We start from the raw sequence: 16,166 nt of genomic DNA on the forward strand, positions 1-16,166 counted from the left end.
ATTCTTTTTTAACATCCTTATTGCTGATTTGGAATACTAAGCCAACACCAAGCATATCTGAAGCTACAGAAAGATAGAAATACAGTATTAATTCACTATATATGTTATTCTTCCCTTCACTTTCCACCACGTATTTAAAATTATCTATGGACTTAAACCCAACACATTTTAACAGCAATTCCATAATTCTTACATGTTTTGGTCCAAACTGTTACAAAGAGAAAAATATTTTAATATAAACATTCAAAAAGGGATTAGGAACACAAACTTTTAAATAGTAAATATTTTATAAAGGAAGAGATAGAATGATTTTTTAATATGTGCCTTGGCTATGGAATATTGTCTTTCAGAACATTTTTATGTCTCTTTCAATTGAGTAGTTTAGATTAAGAAAAAACAACTATGTAAAATTGATGTATTGAAGTCAGTTGTCAAAATGGTCTGTACTTATGCAAAATGTCCACAGCAGTAGTAGTTAAAGTATATACAATACTACTAGTGTAAAGTAGTATTTTAGTCTTCCTAATACTCAAGAGAGATACTTTGTGATCTCTGGGCTCTCTACTGATAAACAGGAAACCCCTAACAGGTGATATAGCAGCTATTCTTGAAACAACAATGGAGGGTTGTTTAACATCAGAAATGTTTTAATTGTGAAGGAAGGACTGATCCTGGAAGCCTCCAGGAAGCCTGTTCAAAAGGTTAAGGTATAAAAAGAAGCTATCCATTGCTGGGGAAATGAATAGTTTGGGATGCAATGCTGCTGCTCCTACATAAATCATATTTTCTAAAATTCAGAACAGCTTTTCCACAATTTCACCTACATTATCTCAGCTTTGGGGTATACAAGAATACAGGCTTGAATGACTTGAGAGCTAATTCTTAAGTCTGTCTCAAGCTCAGGAGAGCAAAGCCCATGTGATATCTCAGTATCTATAGTAATTTTATATAGCCTAACCCAGTCTCTACTTGAATGATGATATGCCTAACAGGTAACATGCAAGAAGTGAGGCACCCAGTGTCTGTGTCCTACCTCCAGTGTTAGATTGTAGGCATCAGAAACAGCACTGTGCATGGCAAAAATGTGTAGGAATCCTAGCCTGTGGCTTTCTTTCTTTGAATTATCTCTCATGAAAAATAAAGAAATCTAGCCACAGGCACTACAACAGGTTGAGCTCTGAAGCATGATCTGAAACTCTTCCCAGTCCACAAAGGAGAAATTAAGTTCTGAGCAACAGCGTAACTCTGGTATTTTTGCACTAAACCAATCATTTCTGCTTGAATTATAGTGTATCTTTTGAAAAGACAGCTTGTATTGATTTAAGAGTTTCAGGTGGCATGGAAATCACTCCACTGCTAATACAGTGCTTTATTTTTAGTTGACATTCACCTCCACTAGCTTACATCTCTTGATGTCTTTATGCTTTTTTTTCTGTTAAGATACATAAATCTTTCCCATGTAGATACTTCGAAAATGAGATCAAGTCACAGATTAATCTCCTGTTGGATTATTTGATGGATTGATACTTTAAATCTTCCACAGTGGAAGGGTCTTAAATCTTACCCTATATAGTCCATTATTCAGATTTCAGACTATCTCAATAGACCTTTTCCAATTTCAGGTATTGCTTTTAAATATGTCTTTCAGACACAGTAATAGCCTCACTGATGCTATAAAGTGTAAGAGCATTTTCCTCCTCCTTCTCCTAATATTCCCTGATGGCTCTGTTCTCTGACTGTATTTGAGATGTGTTTCTCTAGCTTCTGCTTAAATCAAAGATCGCCTTTATTAAAAGGTGGAAATTTTAAGAAAGCATGCCATTCTTGGATAAAAATTTCTCATTTATTTTTTGTCTGAGTTTGTCCATTCAATGAAGGCTACACTGATTGTATTGTATATTTTTAAAATCAGAATATGTGAACTGAGCCAAAAATTTTCTCTGTCTGATTCCCTGAACAGTGAAGACATCATACTATTATACAACACTGTTTTAAGTATTAACAAATAAGATCTTCAGTCTATGGAGGACCACAGTGCTAATCTGCAGCAGTTTCCTGTCAAACAGGCTATAAATATTTCTGCAACCTCACATTGTTGTCAAAAGAAATAGGAAAAACAAAATTCTGCACATCAGTAAACATACCTGGTGCAATTTTTCCCTCAAACACCTTTTCTCTCAAAATGCTAAGAGAAACATGGGAGTTTAAAGCACAGAGCACTGGGCCTGAAATTTTACACCCTTCTGCTATCGTAGTTGAAACAGCACAGAAAACAGATTGCACTTCTTTTTCCTCTGAAAATGAAGGCAGAAGAAAATCAACCCCATCTTGCCTTGTTGGTGGGAAGGGTGAGGGTAAAGGAATGCGACAGCAGTTTGTATCTGCCTGTTGGACAAGTGCCTCTTGCTAAATGCACGTGTATATATTGCATTGTGCAAGAGGGAGTGCCTCACTGCACACCTAGAAAAATGCTGAAACAAACACAGGTGTTTTCTTGAGACCAAGAAGATAAAAAACAACCAACAAAATATATGGAAATATAACAAAAAAAAGGGGTTTTGAATTTTACCTCATAGTGGTTTATGCACTGTTGAACACGGATCAACACATTGAAGCACTGGAGATGGAATTATTCATCCAAGATCTGAAAAATGTTAAAGACAGAGCTGGTTACACAACCATTCAATACCTTCCTTTAGGAATTATTAGTAGGACTGTAAATTACTCAGATTTAATTCTTTGGGAAACAGGCCATTGCTCTGGGATATTTGAAAAAGTATCTGACACATATTTACAAAAGAATCATTATATTTGGGTTCTATAATAAACATCCTAAAATCTATGATGTGCAGTACAGCATGCAAACTATTTCTCAAGAATAGTGAATAACTCACTGAAATCACACTGAGTAATATAGATCTGGTTCACAGAAAAATAGATATGAATCTTTACCTGTAGAATTTTTGAACCAATCTCTTGAGATTTTATGTATCGTGATTAAATTTCTCCCACTCTGTTTCATTATAGAATCAAATGCACTGAAGTATGTCTCAATGTTATTTATTACTAGGTATTGTGAAACACTTTCTCTTGAAGGGTTCTCTTGGAAAACACTAATTTTTTTTGAAATGGAAATATTTTGGTGAGTTCTTACTGAGCAAACAGCAGGGCTTCATTTACCTGTTTTCTAAAGCAGACTGCCAGCTATGTGCCAGACTTGCAGCCCAAAGCAGGGGGGTTTGGCAAATGAGCCAAAAAAGATTCTAGACACCTGTTGTGATGTTTCTAAGTTTCCATAAGGTTTTGCATAATTGGTGGATTTTGAAAACTTTCGCTTCCAGACTGTCTTGGGAATGGAATTCCTAATATGGTCCTTGAAAAAAGAGTACATGTGAGAGGATAGATAAAAACAGGAATGTGCTGCCCTGTAAGGGAGAACTCAGTCTTTTTCACTAAACATGAAGGTGTGGAAGACCTTCAACAATACATGAATATGGCGTGTATGTACCAATAACATACTGACATCTAACTGCCTATGAGAAATGTCTTTTAAGAAAAGAAGTCTTCACTTTCCTGAAGTGCTTTTTGACATATTATAAGTTTCTGTCAATATCCATGGCACCTTGATCAAACTCTGTTGTAGGAGGTTATGCAAGGTTTCAAAGCAACAGTTTTTAGATGTACCATTTTAACTTTCTAAGGCTTTATCTGTTTTTGTTTGTTTGGTTGGTTGTGGGTTTTTTTTTGTTTGGTTGGTTGGTTTTTTGGGTGTTTTGTGGGTTTTTTGTTGTTATTTTGGTATTTTTGTTTGATTGTTTGTTTTGTTTTGCTTTGCTTTGTTTTTAACCTTCAAAAAAAATCCAACCCCACTAAGCTAATAATGTAAACTTCAGATATTTAACCTTAAAGCATCATCCTTTCTTTCTCTTTCCTTATGAAAACAACTTGGTACATTCTTTGTTGATTAAGCATCTAAAGCATTTGTGGAAACATTTCTGTATCCTATTTATAATACAGTGTCAAATAAAATATTATTTCCTCTTCAGATCATAAGCACCCATGTCATCAGTGGTCCTCCATTAACAAGAAAGTGAAATTCAGACCTGTGCTTAGTAAAACTGACACCTTCCTACTTTCAAAAATAATCTGTATTAAACATCTCTCATTCCTTAAGAAACAAGTCTTTTCCAAGGTTATTATTAATCTACAAAGTCTTTCCAAGTGCTGTTATTAAATTCCTTTTGATATTTGCTCGAAACAACTCAGAGAGTGGTGAGTTAGCATTGCTGCAGCCTCCTTTTTCAATAATACCATGATTAAAAAATACATACTTTGAAGCGGCCTTGGAATTAGTGTTCTTAAGGGCAAGTTAAACCTTTTGTAACATTACTTTTCTTTCTACATATGAATATACAGATTTTACATCATTGGAACAATTCCCTACAAGAGAAGTTGAAGCTTCTTCCTTCTTGCATTTTACAGGACATCTTTTTCAAGTGTTTAATTATTTTTTTTTTACAAAATAATATGATCTTTTATCTCTAATAATTTATATTTCTGCAAAGGTTGTTTAGGACAAGGACTCCCAGTTCACTAATATGGTGTAGTGGTTAGGGTCCAGGCATCGCAAATTTAAATTTCCTGCTAGTCATAGCTTCAGTCTTTGGGTACCATAGTCCTGCATTTACATTAGAACAGCAATAATGACAAGTTAATTACATTTGAAATGTTGAGATTTTCATATACAAAAATAATATGTACATATAAATTCTTAAGGTAGAGGCACTGTCATGTTTATGCCTCTAACTTCCAAAGTCATTTTACTAATCTGAATTCTTGTTTTACCAACTACCACAGGAAAGAAATTGGGCAAGAAATAGATATCAGATAGTACATATGCAGATATGTGCTAATGGCTATAGTAAAAATGTTAATTAAAACAGTAATGCTTTATATAGAAAAATAGTTGGTAACAAAGAGAGAGTGGCGGATACCAAAGAGATTCACCTTAAATTTTGTCTCATTTATCTTGGTCACAGATGAACTAAAAGCAATAAGAATGGATGTAAATGATATTTACATAGTATAAGGTTTATTGTGGTAAAAAAACCCACTAAAGTTAGACAAGAGGAATGAAAGGCTAGAAATTTGATCAGAAAATAAGAAAATTAAGTCAAATCTGGAAAATATGCAGACTAGTCTAGGGGAAGAATAACCTGAAACGAAGATATTTATCAGCATAGGGATTCAGCCAAAATTCCTCAGGGTGACACTGGATTGCAAATTATAAAGGATCTTGCTAAGGAATGCAGCAACAAAAACTGCCAGTGTAAATTCAGGCTGTACATGTAGAGGTACAATGCTGCAGGCTAGGGAGAAGATAGCTCTAGTCTGTGTAGCATAAAAGAGACCACACCACAGATATAGTTTATGGTAACAAGAGTCTCTGTGCCAAAAAATTTCCGTATGCTGGAGGGAGTTCAGAGAAAGCAACAGAAATAAACGTGGTTGTAGGGACTAATTTATGAGGAAAGTTCATATGAAATAAATACCTTGATTTGGTTAAAGAGTTACTAGGAAGGAATATGATTACATTCTTCAAACACTTGAGGACTATTATCATCAAGGAAGAAGATAAATAGGATGCATAGCTGATCTGGCTCTACATCTACTTTCAAAATGTCCATATAATTGAAAAAAACTTCTATATTGTCTCCCAGATGAACACTTTCATCTTACTTCAAATCTCTCTCAAAATGGATGTGCTAGTATAGAGGTCAAACACAAAAAAAAAGGAGAAAAAAGTTATTTTATATCAAATTAAACAATTTATCCAGCCTAAAATATTGTTTTTATTTTCCTTCTCTTTCAGCTTGGTTTGCAGAAGACATTAAGACAAAGGTTAACTCTTTCACAGAAGATAAGCCCTTCAAAATTTCCTCATGATGTGGTCCTGTTTTGTAGAAAATACATATAAACTTAATGACAGCGAGACAGAAACTCAGATGTGTCAGTCCCTAGGTGTTCGGTTTAACCTATAAACCACATCATTCAAGGAAGTATCTAGAGGCAAAGAAATGGAAATCGGGGGTAGAATGGATCTGAATCAGGATTTTCACATCTTAATGGATGGCTGGAATAATAGACATCAAGAAGTCTGTTGGAAGAACTTCCTTCTTATTCATTTGGAAGTTGGGGTTTTAGTCTCCTTTCTAAGACTGGCTTAGAAACTTGGAAGAGTATATTCACAAAAAGTCAAAATGAGCCTTCTTGACATCCCCAAAATAATTGTCCTTTAAGCTCAACCTAAACTGTTAGCTGAATTAGGCCCAGATTTATAAATAGCTTAAATGTGGCAAAGTTGGTATTTCTCAGCCAAGACTAAAAAGACTACTAAAAAAACACAGGAAATAAAAATAGATCTCTACCATAGAACTTAGTTAGGTTGTAAATACTTCCTGTGCCGATTGCTTTATCCAACTGACATACACAGTTTAACTGATGCTCATAAAGTCCAAGTCAATTTTAAATTTGACAGAGTTAAATAATTAATGGAACTGTTCAGTCATGTGCACAGTTAATTAATTCATATGAAGTTAATGGGTATTCTGAATTTAGCTTCACCACTGGGGACTTCGATCTGGGCATGATTCATGCGACCGGCCAGAATTAAATCAGTCGCCAGAGTCATAACGGTAGGACTCCTAATGAACACAATTGGGCAAAATCTTCAGGCTTGCTGGGAAGAACAAGTATTTTGGCTTGCTTTCTTAAATTTCAGGACTTTGTGATATGCATGTCATTTGTGCACTTACTGAAAATTATCAAACACAATTGAAGACATAAAATTCCAAACACAGATTTTAAGATGTTAATACCTTTCTGCTAAGACGTTGTCAATATTTTCTGCCAAGTAGAAAGCATAAACATGAGGAATATGTAGTTTCACTTTGGTTTTCAGCACTTTGAGATGCCGGACTACTTCGCTATCTACCTAAACGTGGATCTATTTGCTGAGTTTTTAAGCTGTTGACTTTTATTTCAGAACAAGTTATTCAAGTCAAACTATCAAACTTTCACTGAATTCAATAGTACTTGCTGTTAAACTGCTTGTTAAAAGTAGTTATGGTTAAAAGTTAAAATGTATTCTCTCATAACATTGGCAAGAATATCAATATTCATTTATTTCTGTTGACAGAGGAAGTCAATCAAAAGAGAATCACATTGAAAAATAATTGATAGTAGCAGCATACTCTTTTGAAAGCAGCAGGCTACATACTTCTGTAGGGAAAACATAAATACGAACTTCATACATGGAAATATCTCCAAAAAGCAGAAAATTGTTAAGTACGCTGCTATGCCAGATTTTTTACAAGATTATGATAGTTCTGCTTTCACTTTTTCGACCAAGGAACTTGTGTTTTGTCTTTGTACACTGATACTGTACATGATTCAGTTCAACACTTCTGTGAGATGCTGGCCCAAAATATTTGTATGTCCTTCCACAACAATCTGAAGGCCTTTCACATGTAATCAGCATGGAATCCCCTGGAGCCATTTTACTACCTAGCTTTTCGGAGTAAAGTGAGTATAAATTGATGGTTTTGCCCTAACACAATTACAGACATTCCAGCTCTTGTCAGACTAGATCAGGCCCTTGTAAACATTTAGACAATTCTGAAAGAATTTATGTCACCTGTATTTTTTGCAACAAAGATATTATCATATTTTTACAAGAATAACTGTCCCCGTGCTGCTTCTCTCTCTCAGTGAAAGTAACAATTAGATTAGTTAATATTTCAAGGGTTTTTTGCATTGCCTAAACAGAATAAAGCTTCAAAAGTTCAAACACTCGTATGTGTTTATATGCTTATACCCTGAGGATGCAGTATACTGTAATCATTCTTTTTTTAACAGTCATTGATTCCTTCTGCACTGGTCAATACTTACTTAATTCCACAGCCTATTATACAGATTTTTTGGTTCTTGCATTCTATTTGGTATAATCCATTAAATGTGATCCAGCCAACCATTTGTCTGAATGTCCTTGAACTTTCATCATGGCTAGGCTTCGCGAACGAAGATCTGGGAAGGCTCTATCCGCATTTGCTACAGGCACGCTGGTGGCTTATGAGGCCAATACGTGACAGACATATCCGATTACAAAAGGCACAGCAGAAAGAGTCCTTAGATGGTGTATTCTGCAATATACGGTTCTTTCTGCGTTGCCTTTTTTCCTCAAGAGTGATCCTGCGTGTGTTCTCAAAGGAGACAGCTGCGTTATAGATGGTGTGTCTCCAGGCCTCCCGATTGGAGGCCAGAGTAGACCAGTGATGAAGATCAATATGGCCAAGGCTGAGATGTTGTTTCAGGGAGTCCTTGTATCTTTTCTTTGGGGCTCCTCTCATGCGGCAGCCGGTGGCAAGTTCACCGTAAAGCAAGATCTTAGGGAGGCGGTGGTCCTTCATCCTTGAGACGTGCCCTGCCCATCGCAGCTGTGTTCTCATCAACATGGCCTCAATACTTGTGACTGCTGCTTGCTCTAGAACAGATGTGTTGGTCACATAGTCTGACCAGTGGATGTTTAGGATTGTGCGGAGGCAGCGTTGATGGAAGCGTTCTAAGAGACGCAGGTGGTGGCGGTAGATGACCCATGATTCGGAGCCATATAAGAGAGTCGACAACACTATGGCTCTGTAAACACTGATCTTGGTGCTTTTCTTCAAGTGTTTATTACGCCATACTCTTTTGTGGAGTTTTCCAAAAGCACTATATGCCTTTGCTAATCTGTTGTCTATCTCTCCGTCGATCTTACCATCTGAGGAGATGAGGCTACCGAGGTAATTAAACTGTTGGACTGATTTGAGCTCTGATTGGCCAATGGTGATGTGGGGATGATGGAAGACTTCCAGAGGTGCAGGTTGATGGAGAACCTCTGTCTTCTTTAAGCTGACTTCCAGTCCAAAGAGCTCAGCAGCATCTGCAAAGCAGGATGTTAAACGCTGCAGGGCTGCTTCTGTGTGGGCGACAAGGGCGGTGTCATCAGCATAAAGCAGCTCCCGGACAAGATGGTTTAAGGTCTTGGTGTGGGCCTTCAGTCGCCTTAGATTGAATAGGCTTCCATCAGTACGATATCGAATGTAGATACCGTTCTGATCATCGAGGTCTGCTGTGGCCCTTTGGAGCATCATGCTAAAGAAGACGGTGAATAGGGTAGGAGCGAGAACGCAGCCTTGTTTCACACCATTCTTAATTAAAAAGGGCTCAGAAAGTGTGTTGCCATATCTGACTTGGCCGTGCTGATCCTCATGGAGTGAGATGATCATTTTAAGGAACTTGGGGGGACAACCTAAACGTTCCAAAATCTGCCACAGACCTTTTCTGCTCACAGTGTCAAAAGCCTTGGTGAGGTCAACTCCTTGAACTTTACAGTGAATCAAATGAGCATTTCCAATGAGAACAAAATAGGTGCATATTCTAGTAAGCAAGAATCACTTTCATAAATAAAATATTAATTTTATTAACGGAATGAAGCATTAACAGCTAGAAATTTCCTTGCAAGACAGTTTTCCATTTAGAATAATAAAAAATCCCAAGAGGATATAATAGAAATGGATTTGATCTGTAAAATAAGGGTTTGGATCTTCTTCTCCTTTTGTAAGAAGACTGGCTGCTTCAAGTCTCCCAGCATCTCCTGGATTTATGCTACCTGTTTATGCTCTCACATTAGAGTTTGATTCCTCCTACCAGGTCTATGTTATTCAGAGGTCACAACACACACATGTGAGGAGAAGACAGCATAACAGATGAAAAGCAGTAAATTACACTGGTCACACTGTATGGCACTAGTCTTTGGTATAGTGTGCTCTTTATTGTCACACACAAGCAATTTTGGCAAAATTCTGGGACAATTTGGATAAATAAATCTGAGCAAATGTGCAGCTTTTGACAGAAAGAGGCTTAGTCCTCAAGCATTTTTGAAGGATACACTTCATACTAAGATACTATTGTCATATTTTCATTTTAAATGTCAGCTCTCTCTGTAAATTTCTGCTTCTACATCCCTGGAACTACAAAGTCTATGTATTTTCTGCTTAAGAGATCAGCGAGAAAGCATAAACATAGTTAAACCACATTTAACTTTTTTTCTCTTTTTAAGAGAAAAAAAGGAATCTCTTTTTGTTAATCCATACCCAGGTCCAGAGACACTGTATGAAAAGTCCAGTAACATGTCTGAACTTCTTGATCAGAAGACACATATAGTACTCCACGGTGATACTGTTTCTCTTGAATATCCCTAACTAGAAGGATACCTTCTGCTGCATTTATCTCCCTTTTTCTTTCTAACGACTTCTCCCATAGCTCCTTAGGAGACAATAGAAAAAAAGAAGAGACTTTTGTTGCTTGTTTTGTACTGACAGACAACAATGTAGCTCCAACAGTAAAAGAAAAAGAAAACTCAGCCTTTGTCTATAGCCTAAGTCCTACCACTTGACAATTAATAGAATGAGGATACCAGAAAAAACATTATAGAGGTCTAGCAAGAGTATCCATACAGAACAGATAGACAATTACAAATAGATTTACCCTTTGTTCTTCTGATCTCACGCTCTTGTATTTTAATTACACATTTAATGTCTTCAGGAAGAGCACTACAATATATTATCACCCAGCTCACAAGAGTACATGCCAGCAACATGTAGGACTGCTCTTCAGTGAAAGAACTAAGTAGTGCTGTATTAACCCAATATGATGAAATAGCCTTAAAATAAAAAAAAGGAAAAAGAAAGCCAGTGACAGTTCTTTTTATTTTTTCTTCCCCTCTCCCATGAATAATTTGAAGATATCTGGAAAGTTAACAAAGAAATTACAAATTTTAAACATTTTAAGCAGGTTCTATGACAGAGAGTACTGACAGAGCTGTGACAGAATTATTAATATTTTTCCCTATTCCTGTCACAATGTATATTTTCCCTCTTTTTTTTTTTTTCAGAAAGACTGAAAAGTTGGCCTAGATTACAACAAACCTTAAAAAAGTACTGACTTTTAAAAAAAGAAAACTACCTCATACTTTGACTAATAAACCCCCCTACTTTTTGACTGAACCCTGGTATGGTCACAATTTCAATGACAGCGTTACCAGATAATATCACTACATGATGATCTCTGTAAAGATTAAGAATGAAGCAACTGAAAGCTGGATTATTTTACAGCAATGTGATGATAACAGAGGCATTTTAGAGTCTGAGAGAACAATGAACCCTGGATACTAAGTGAAGACCGTTTGGCGAACTTTCATTTGGAAAGATGCAGTGTCTGCACAGAGTCGGCTCTGAAGGCTGTGGGGATAACCAGAAAGACTTAGTTCCTGATTCAGCCAGGCATTTAAGGTCATGAATAGTCCCATTGAAATCAATGAGATTACTCACTCACTTGAAGTTAACCACATACTTAAGTATCTTTCTGAAATGAATGTCTACACTTGCAGAACTGTTGTAGAGAACTGGTTTGCCAGAGACTGCCTACAAATCAGCTTTGTAATGTTTGTTTGGAGAGTCTGCCAGAACTTTCCCATGAAAAGGTACATTTTTCCACCCTACTGAACTGTCAGAATAGCTAGAGGCAAGTAGGTAAAACAGATAAAATAGTCCTTTGCCTTGTTCTTTAAGAAGATTATGCAGGGGCATAGAGTAAGCTCTTTGCACTTTGCCTGGTGTGTCAAGAAAGTCAATTGTTTTCCAGACCAGTTTTCTCATATTTGTATCTTAATGAGTGAGTTTATTACTGGAGCAAATCCTCCTCCTGGGAAGCACTTCTAAAATAAAGTGCTGATTGATTTGCAAGATTTGCAAAATGTTATTCATATTTCATTGTTTTTCAAAAAGGCAAAAATATCCCAACAGAATTGTTCCAGAGGCTTGAAAGGAAGTCCCCTATCACTAAAGCGGAAGATGGTACTATTATTCTTATATAAATTCAATTAGTGCAATGAAAGGGAAAAACCAATATACACACTTTACCATTATGAAAACTAGAAGCTTAAACAGGTAGATGAGTCAATAATTTAAAATAATTCTAAACAATGTAACAATGTAAACAATAACTGCTGAAGATTAATAAACAATGAACCTGTACACAGAACAAAAACCCACTTAATTTTCAAAATGAGGCTAGGTGTCCAAGAAATTACTCTGACTTTGTAATCTGAAAAAAAGGAAAGAATTCTATACATAAAGTATAAAATATGTAGAAAACATGAAGATATATATAGTATATAATTTTTTTTCCTTACAGGCTGGAAGTCAGAAGCCATGTTAAAAAATGAGATACCTACAGCAGAGAACAGTATTTTGTCAATATGAAAAGGCAGTCCTTGATAAAGTTATGTGATTCCAGGTACTCTGGGCTTTGTTCCAAATTGTACTTTGAACTTCCCTCACTATCAAGGAAAAGTGACAAACCTTTGTACCTTATTGCTCCACATAAAAAACATAGGTAATTCTTCTTCTTCTTTTTAATTTATTTTTAATTTATTCATGGAAAAAGCTAGACTTTCTTACCTGCTATTTTGATATTTTGACACAATATAGCCCCATTTTGTAGACAAGCTGCTGAAACATGAGCAGAATATAGACTATCACTGAATTAAAGAATTATAAAGCCTTTAAACTTTGTCCTTCTTCATCACCTTTTGGCTAATAAAGTTCTGTTTACTGTACTGTTTAACACAAATCAGTAGCTGGCAAAGCCTGTAGTGCAGTTTTGAGAGGCAAAGGTGGGTTGAATAGTGACCAGCTCTTCCTCTGCCAGGATTCCTTACCTGAGTGTTAAAAGGCACAGGTTAAGTTTTCTTCCAGGCTCTTCTCAAGGTGAAAAAGGAAAGTGGCTTGGGATGAGAGGCAGGAGAGGCAAGCAAGCTGTAGCATTTTAAAGGGTTCATAAAATTACCCCCTATATGTGTAGAAACAGCCAGTGAAAAGGAATGATGCCTTGTGATTGCCTTACAAGTGTACATATCCATGAGATCTGCAACGGTGGAAAGGAGACAGATGGGACAAATGAGATGCAATTGTTTTTCCTGTCTTTTATGACTAATCCTGCTTTGTACTTTTGGTTCTGAGCCACATCTGGAACCTCCATGACAACAGCATCTTTTGACATTGGCAGTGTCCTTTCTCCCCTCCCTCTCCAGCTCCAAGTCTTTCTCACTAAGCAGTTCTCTTCAATATCAGACATATGCTAACTTCTAAGTTTTGTATCAAATAACCTGACACTGATGGAAATGTGTGTTCCTTTTCCAGGCCTGGTTATGAGAAAACCCAGCAAAACATGCTGTGGATATATATCTGAGAACATGGCTTCTGTCCAATAACATGTCAAGTTTGTCAAAATTGTCTGACTGAAGCCCTTTATTCTCACACAGTGGTGAAATGATTTGCCTGAAGGGGAAACAGAGCATTAATAAATTGAATGAATTGTACATTGTTCATGACAGACTCTAATGGTACAGTCTTCTGTGTACATTCCAGATACCACCTCAGGTCCTGCTGATTAATATTCATCAGTATAAAAGCATAAGAATCAACCCGGGATTGGTAGCACAAATCAGCCATTCTGAGGATGCCTCACTGAAAGAATTTCCCAGGCTAGATGATATGCCATCTAGTCTTAAAACATGGCAATATATCATGTTTACACTGTCAATGGTTCATCAGTCTGATGACATGGCAAAACTGGCAATTCAGGCTTTAAATGCTCATGTCATAATGTCAAGATTAACATCCACTTAGAAATGTGGAGTAAACCAGACTTGTTCCTTTTATTGCCATAACTGCCGTAGTAAAAGATCTGAAAACATGGATATTGCCTTGTTAAGTTCTATACAATTTTTTAATTCTTTGAGAAAAAACAGTAAATTTTTCTTTCTAAGTGATTCTTACATCTTTATGAAATACTAAGAACTTGAAAGTCTTGCTAGATGTTTTTTGGTCCGAATGAAAAACGTAAGGGGAAAAAGCCACTCTATATTTTACTGTATCATGGATTTATTACAATATGGAAAAGAGAAATAAAAAAATCAAAGGTTTCACATTGTGCAGAAATGTAAGGAAACATTGGTACAGGGTTGACTTCCTCCGTACACTGCTCCAAGCTGATTTTCTACTGTGGAAATTCAAATGTATACTAAAATGTTTCATGCATGCTTATTTAAAGGTAGAGAAATGCCAGCATTTTAGGAGAAAGTCCAACTCCAGGCATGGTGTTACAGATTACCATTGTTCAGTGAATGTCTTAGTGACTTTAACAGCCAAGCACTTGAAAGTAAAGACAGAAGAAGGGATGATGTTTGATTTCCTAAACCAGAAATTGGTACAAATGTAAGTTTTTTACCTTACCACTCAGTAATGGGGGGAAAAAACCAACAACAAAACAACCAAGCAAAATCCAACAAAAACCCGAAAGCCCACAGCCACCAAACATTTACCCACAAGGAAGTTTCCACAAATACTGTAAAAGTCCACTACAAACAGAGGTGTTTTTAAGATTGACCTCTGGAAATCAATCAGATTATATTTGTTTTCCGGGACAATTGCAAGTGTACACTTCAGATGGGTCAGTAGCATATTCTCTTTATTCAAATACTGTCTCCATATTCACTCACTTCCTCATCTGTGTGTTCCGGTTCACCAAGAAACTAAGCTCCCTGGAGAGGTTTTGTTCTCTCCCAAATGAAAGAAAAAAAATTAGTCTTCAGCAATTCCAAGGGAATATTCTGAATTGTAATTCATTTCAGAGCAAAAAGTATCATGATAATATTTTCATAACATTTTGATGGTATCTTTCTCTTTTACTTATGCTTTGGCATAAAAAGTCATCAATAAATCACAGTCTTCCTCTTACAAACTGAAATTCATTGTTCCGCCTTCTTGAGTGGCTGGAGTAACTGAAACTACAGTATGACAAGCAGGATGATAAGATTTTAAGTTTAGGCTTACATTAATTTTTTTAAAAAAGCCACAATTATTATCTGAAAGCCTTTCTCAACTCTACCTTTCCTGATGGTGGTGTTCTGAAGAGCAATATGTTCTATGCGAAGATTAAACAAATTGGTAGCTTCCCATACAGCCTTGTGACTCACTCTGCAAATGTCTCTGCTGATATCAGCATGTTGAATACCAGAAAGAAAGTGACCCAGCAATGACTCTGAGTAGCTTCATGGACTGAAGCAAATATTTACATTAATTCAGACAACGGGGAGGTGGGTGGCAAAATGAAAGCCATATTTGTCCTAAGAATTATGTCACTGTTCCAAACACAGTTTCTCTGTGCAAAAGCGAGGAGCATTTTAATTACCCTTCTCCTCCCCCCTCATCAAAATATTTTTAGGATTACTTGACTGTGCTAACTCTGTGATAGCCAGTTGTCAGGAACAAAGGGTACTGTATTCCTGAGAGAAAGAGGTAGTCTTCTGAGCAATCAAAATTCTCAGAGATGCACAAAAAAATAGGTTGTCCCTAATTTGATAATTTGTGATATCAACTGGGAAGTTAATAACTGTGCCTAAATAATTGGATTGCAAAATACGTAAATATTGGCATAGTCCTCTTACGTTCAGAGGAAAAGTCTGCCTTTTAGAAAAAGGTGTTTTTTAAAAAATCAATAGGAGAAAAATAAGCATGAATTACTGTTAAAAATATTTTTATATTCGTGTACTTCTTTAATAAAAGTGTAGCACTTTTTCTTCAAACATTTGAACAGTCCCCTGGAAATTAGCATGTCTTAAAGCTAGAACAAGTAATCTGGGAAGACTACCAAATGCTGGGTTGATAATCTTTTTTTCCCCTTGGTTTAGCAAACACTTTTAGGTAGAGTTCAGTAAACTGAAAATGCAGAGGAAGCATCCAGATTTGTTTTCTATATATAAAACATTTTGGCTGCCTCCTGCAGCAGTTCAGATTTGTCCTTAACATATTGAGATCCCTTATCCTTTTGATGCACACACAGGACTGGACGCATTGATAACTACTCTGTTATTGTCTCTCTTCCTTCCTTTCCTAGAGAAATGTCTTTGGTTTGCTTTTTTTTTTTTGGTGGTTTGTTTTGTTTTTCTCTAAAAAGGCAGCACAATCACTTCATTACAAATACAACTTTGTGCTGTATTGCTT

Source organism: Pipra filicauda, unplaced genomic scaffold (genome assembly GCF_003945595.2).
Source record: "Pipra filicauda isolate LSUMZ 115617 unplaced genomic scaffold, ASM394559v2 scaffold24_size8852520_pilon, whole genome shotgun sequence".
Taxonomy (NCBI): domain Eukaryota; kingdom Metazoa; phylum Chordata; class Aves; order Passeriformes; family Pipridae; genus Pipra; species Pipra filicauda.